Below are 6,000 nucleotides of genomic sequence, written 5' to 3'. Positions count from 1 at the left end.
TATGTAACTGTACCTAATGCTTTTTCTCATGTAAAAGAAGATGGGAAGTGATACGGTGTCGGCTGCTGTTCTCACGCTCCTTCTCGGAGCGCGTTCCCCCACCCCAATCCCTTACCCCAGAGAAGCTCAGGGCCTCAAGCATCACTGCAGGTGACACTTGGGGGCTGAGCACACCCAGCAGGGCCCCAGACATGAGCGGGGACAGCCCTGGTTGTGGCAGTCCCCAGCTGGACTGATGCAGACGTGCAAATGGGCTGCGGTCCTAGTGGAGCGTGGGGCCCCGCAGCAGCCCTGAGCAGCCTCACCTGGGGCCCCCCCCCCCTCACATGGCCTCATTTCAGCTCAGCCCGGCTGCTGTGGCCCCGCCACCGAGTCACGAGTGGTGACAACGTGACGCCCCGCTGAGCACAACCAGGCCTGCTCTGGCCGAGGATGCTGCCAATGCGATGACGAATTTCCCCGTGACCCCTTCCCCGGAGGGGCCGGGTGTCCCCTGCCCCGTCTGCGTCCCCACGTTGGCACCGGGCAGCCAGGGGCTGCTGTGGGCACCCGTCCCCACGGCCGGGGCTTTGTGCAAAAGCAGATGTGCACGGCGTGCTCGGGGCTGGAAGAGCTGGCAGGGGCACAAAACTTCGTGCTGGAGCTGGAAAAGCCTCCCGCTTGGACAGACTCCTCCTTGTCTCTGTAGCAACCCTGTTTATTTCCCGGCGCGGGGTGTGCAGCGTCAGGCACTCTCGCTGCCCGGGCTGGGAGGCAGCAACCTCCACACCAGGAGGCCCGAGCCCTGGCTAGGCTGTGCCCCAGCAGCCCAACCTGCACGGCTGGTTTTTGGGGATTAGGGCAGGGCAGGGCTGGAGCCCTCTTCCACCCGCTCCTGCACGTCCGGAGAGTGCCGGGTGAGAGCGACCCACGCGGTGACAGCTTTCTCCTTAAGGGGCTTCTGTCTGAAAGAGGAAGTTGTCTTGAAATAACTTCAGCGCTTCCCTTTTCACTTTGCAGACTTCGAAGCGTGCAGCCGCCCCGGCGCTGCCCCTGCACCCGCTGGGCAGAGCGGAGCCCCCGATGGCTGCCCCCGGACCCTGCTGTGCCCCTCCGTGCTGGATGCGACCCCAGGTGCACGCCTGATGCTCCTGCTGCCTGCCCCACCAAGCAGGTAGGGTCCGGACGAAGAGCATCGGGTGGCTGTGCGTGCACGAAACGCTGCTCTCACCCTCCTGCCCTGTCCCTCTGCTGCTCCTCTGGGAGACCCCTGCTGCTCTGCTGCTCCCTGAGGAGGTCTGCTGTGCTGTGCTTTTACTGGGCAGCTCTGTATATATCAGAGGTTGGAAATGTGCGTGTGTGTGTGTAAATGCAGCATCACCCTGGCATCTTCCCTGGAAGACCCTGGGAAGCGCTTGAATGGGGTTAGTGTGGTTTTCTTGCCTGGGGCGAGGAAGGGGAGGGGGGCACTGATGGTGCTGGTGAAGGGGAACGTGCTGCTTATCTGCAGGAAAGGAGGATTTGTGCGAGCTAGCCCTGCCAGCCAGCGTGATCCTGGTGGGAAACAGCATTTGCCCTGGAGTTTGTCCCCTGAGGCTGCCAGCACCCTGGGGCGGTCCTGGGTGGGCTTGGTGTTGGTGGTGCTCTCGCTCCGGCACTCATCCGAGCCCCCCCATACACCCTCCTGGCAGCCGCTCAGCCCAGATGGAGCAAGCAGCTTACATCACTGATCTGGGGCTGTTTCAGCGCTAGCTCATGCTTATTCATTTTGCTCTGTGCGAAACAGCTCCCTCCCAGTTGCGAGGACCGGAGCCGCTCCCGGCTGTCACCCGCTGGTGGCCGAGCTCTGGCTGCTGCTTGCGGGTGGCTCGCGCCCGTGCTGGCCGCTCGTGCAGTCGTGTGGCCTCCCACCTGCCCCTGCCCTTGGCCCGCTGCCTCGGCCCTCCCTTGGGGGCCCCGAGCGCTGCGGCGGTGACAATGGCAATCAGCAGTGATGGCAGTGGCGATAACGCGGAGAGCTCAGCAGCCCCGGCTGGAAAGGAAACTAAAAAGTGAAGTGCTGGGGGCTTGGGTTTCAAAAACAAAGCAGATGAGTGAGCTGCGTACATGACGCAGGTTTTAGCTCTTCCTTTGCATCCTCTGGCAGTCTCTTTTGGCTGCCTCTGAGGTACCAAGCCCGAGTGGCTGCACTGTGACCACTCGCCTCCCGGAGATGCTGTTGCCCTCCCAGGGGAGCTCGCTGGGTGTCCATCCAGCCCTGTGGCCACGTTTCTTTTGTGCCCCTTGGCTACGCCTGAAGGAAACAATTTCCTCTGGGCATCAAGGGCTGACTGATCACCTCTGAGACTTGCACAAGCTTTTCCATGGGTGCGTCTTGTGCTCTGGTCCTGCAATAAGTGCATGGCTTCCAAGACTCTCAACCAGTATCCAAGTTCCTCTGTGGATGGTCCAAATCCACGGGACATTACTCAGCCTTTACAGCTGAGCATCCAGAAGCATGTCCTACATCTGCAATGGTAGAAAATAAGTGTCAGTCTGGTGAAATATATGGCATGAATCTGTTCTAACTATGCAGCTTTCTCCCAGGTTTGATCGGAGGAAAGAGCTTGGTACCACAAAGCCTCTGGGCTGTCCCGGTGAGACCTGAGCTCGCTGCATCGCAGGGCTCTGCCCTGCAGCCCCTGCCTCCAGCCCTGAGGTGCTGGGGCTCCAGCAGCTGGCACTGGGCTATCCTGACATCAAGTGGTTTTGGGTTGCTATAAACTTCATCTGGGATTGTGCTTCCACCCCAGCACATCCAACAGGCTGTTGGGATGGGGGCAGCAACATCCCTCCCCAGCAGTCCCGAGTGCCCAGCCTCGGGGGGATTTGACACAGAGGAGCTCTGATAGTCACAAGAGATGACAGCTGCTCTTCTCTTTCGGAGAGAGCTGGCCCAAGGATCCTCTTGGCTTGGTTGTGCTCAGCCTTACCAATGCTGACCATGTCACCTACCCAGAAGCGGGGGCTCTCGGGACTTTCTTCCAGTTGCTTTCTTGGTGTTTGAGTTTTGCTGGTGCTAATGGCTGTGCTGAAGGCAGATGCCGTGTTGGCTGAGTCACGTTGTTCTATTTTGAAGTGTGACATGCCTTGAAGACAGCACCGTCCATCAAACGTGGTTTGGGCAGGAGCTCTCCAAGGGAGCTGCTGCTGTGAGCGAGCTGTGCCCCATGGGTTTGGGTTGTTCAGTCCGGAGTGGCCTTACTGGGGGATGTTTACGGTCCTGCCGAAAGCAGGGGGTTCTGCTGTTGGCTGTACCATGTAATTAAACCTCGTTGTTGGGCTTGCCCTCATGGTTCCTCATTATATGCTTTCCCCTTCCTTGCTCTCCATGTCAGCCCTGTGGCAGGAGGCTGTTCCCCGCTGCCAGGGCAATGCCAGGAGCACCCCGTAGCCCTGTCCTCCACCGACACTGGGGCAAGGTGCCATCCCCAACGTGCTGGTGTCACTCTGGCTCTGGTCACCCTGCCCTGGTGGCCCCCTAAAGCCCCGTGCAACTCTTCCACCCCCCTGCAGCCCCAGCAGCTGCTTGTGCTGCACCACAAGACTCTGAATGTGCCCTGAAACTGCTGCTAAAGCCCCAGATGTCTTAGTAAGGGGTCTTAGCAAATCTTTAGCAAGGATTTGCTGTCAACACGCAGCTGCTTTATCCCAGCTGGTGATACAGAGTGTGTCTGTAGGGTGAAGGGACTGTGCCGTGCATTTATTTCCCCCCTCAGGCTGACAGCACTTGCCTGGGCTGTTTGTGTGAGCAAACCTGGCAGCAGTTTTCAGAAAGCGTTTATTTTTTCCCTCCGATTGTTTTTCCAAAGCCGACTCCGGGAATGGAAAGAGAGATGCTAAATCTAAAAAGCTGATGCTTCCGGAAAACTCGTTTCTTCCCTTAGAAAGAATGAAACGTGACGTTGGCGAGGAAGTCTCCAAAGAGCCGTTAGTGTCCAGGAAGCCGCTCCACTTCCACACCAGCTTTAGCAAAGGGGTTTGGGGCTCTTTTCATCCTGACGGGCAGATGAATATCCGCAGTGGTGCGGGCTGTGAAAGCGTTTTGTTACTGAAGAGCGTCCCTCTCGCCCCCTCGCTCCGCGGGCGTGAGCCTCCTGGCAGGGACGCGCCTACCAGAGCAGCCGGCAAGGAACCGGTGCAGCACAGTGTTGCTGGAAAGCAGAGGCTGAGCTCGAGACGCCTTTCCTTGGCAGGGAGAGCCTGAGGGAGAGCATCTGGTTTCGTATCAGAGCTGCCTGAAACCACAAGCCCTGCCAGATTTTGGAGCTGAAACTGAAAATGGGTCCAGAAGGGATCGTGCGTGATTCCCCTGCTTCTTCTGCAGGTCTCCTCCGCCCCGGCAGCCTGCTTGAGTGGGGACAGAAATAAGGCTCCTCAACAGACTCTCCCAGGTGATTTTTATGTGTTTTCTTGAGTTTCATAATGAGAGTTTGGCTTACTTTTCTCTTTAAATGTGGCACATTGTGCTCAGGTGGTTGGTGTAAGGTGAAATGGAGCTTGCCCTCAGTGTTCATCCTTGGCCATGGGTCGGGTCCTTGCTGGGGCCTGGAGCTGTTGTTACCCGGATGGTAAGGGGGGGTGCAGGCTGGGTTTGTTCCACGTTCCTACCCAAGCTGTGCAGTGGGGCTGGAGGTCAGGATCTGGCCCTAAAAGCAGCCGCTCCCCTGGCAGGTGGACATGGTCTAAGAGGAGGGCACAACCAGGAGGGCAGAGCTGCTGACAGACAGAGCTGGAAGCTCTTGCCGTGGCATCGGGTTGTCCCAGTGTAGGTGGTGACCCTGGGTCCCAGAGGAGCAATCACGTGGCATTTTGGGGCTGTTGGCTGCACTCTGGGCAGCCCAGGGGTTGTGATGTCAAACAGGCAGGTCGTCTTGGGGGAAAAGTCCCGCTCGGAGCTGCCTCCAGCTCCCGCAGGAGAAAACCGCCTTTGGCTCATGTTCGATCCTTCTGCTCCAGCCACTCTCGTCGGAGCTGGAAGGAAACGCGGGTTGGGAGCCGCCCCAGCGTGAGCGCTGTGTAACGTTAGACTTTCAGAGGTGCTGCTTCCATAAGCGAGCTGGCCTGGAGCCACCTGCAGGGAGCAGGGGGAGGGCAGTGTGAGGGGTGGCGGGTGCTGCTCTGCCCCGCAGGACGTCTGCCACTGCACGGCACTGCGCCGTGGGCGCTCTCGTGCCTCCCCTCCAGCTCTGCGCCTGCCGACTCTCCCTTCGGGACGCCCCGGTGCAGCACAGCTCGCTCACTGCTGCCGATGGTATTTGCATGATCTTTCCTTGCTCTGGCTCCTTTGGGGTGTCTGCTGTAGGATCGGGAAGGGCTGGTGCCTGGTTGGTGGCTGGCGGTGGGATGGGGAGAAGGGAGAGGAGGAGCATGTCCAGGGAACAGCTTTCCATAACCTGCTCCTGGGCAATGCACGGGTTTTTCTTTGCAAGCGTCTGTTATTGAGCTGATAAACTGGCACAGGAAACCTCAGACATACCCGTGTAGTGAGTTTGTAACCAAATACAGGGCTTCAGAAGGCGTGGAGAGACAGTCTTTGGAGCGGGACTAAATATATCTCGGAGAGAGCAAGCGTGTGTGCATGAGCTGTGCTTACCCTGCTTTGTCACTGATGTCCTTGGGCAAGCTGGGAGAGGGGACATCCCCCAGGACTGGGCATGGTCAGCAGGTGTCCAGGCAGTGATGCTCAGGACCCCAGCCAAGGTGTGCTGGGCAGTGGAGGATGCTTGAGTGTGAGGGCAGGATGGAGGGACCGAGCTTCCCACCTGGCTTTGGGTTTTCTTCCACAGCTTTAGGTATTTCTGCGTCACTCCTTCTGTCTTGTGTTTCACATAGTCTAGGGGGTTGTGTTTTTAGCAATTTCTGCCAGCTTTTGACAGTCTGAGCAGCAAGTCTTTTGGGGAGCTCGTGAATCCCCGTGTGGAAGGCCGCCAGGGGACGGCCTCTTCCCTGAGTGTGGTGGGGGCTGAGACGACTCACATG

General features: G+C 58.7%; 1 protein-coding gene across 6 annotated transcripts in view; it reads left to right on the top strand.

Moving 5' to 3' along the window:
- The first annotated feature begins 560 nt into the window (after positions 1–560).
- The window catches only part of PIK3R6 (phosphoinositide-3-kinase regulatory subunit 6), a 30,422-nt gene continuing 24,982 nt past the window's right edge, over positions 561–6,000 (top strand). For 2 of the 6 annotated variants that reach the window (XM_048075973.2, XM_066979986.1), the window contains exons 1-3: positions 561–896; positions 1,000–1,153; positions 4,346–4,412. The gene's annotated coding sequence lies outside the window, so the exon portion shown is untranslated. Of the gene's footprint in view, positions 897–999; positions 1,154–4,345; positions 4,413–4,497; positions 5,273–6,000 lie in introns of those variants that run through there. The other 4 variants (XM_048075970.2, XM_048075971.2, XM_066979988.1 and 1 more) reach the window with 2 other exon arrangements.

This window comes from Anser cygnoides, chromosome 19 (assembly GCF_040182565.1).
Source record: "Anser cygnoides isolate HZ-2024a breed goose chromosome 19, Taihu_goose_T2T_genome, whole genome shotgun sequence".
In the NCBI taxonomy this organism is placed as follows: Eukaryota; Metazoa; Chordata; class Aves; order Anseriformes; family Anatidae; genus Anser; species Anser cygnoides.
Note: the sequence above shows the minus strand (reverse complement) of the source record. Positions and strands in the feature narration are given on the sequence as shown.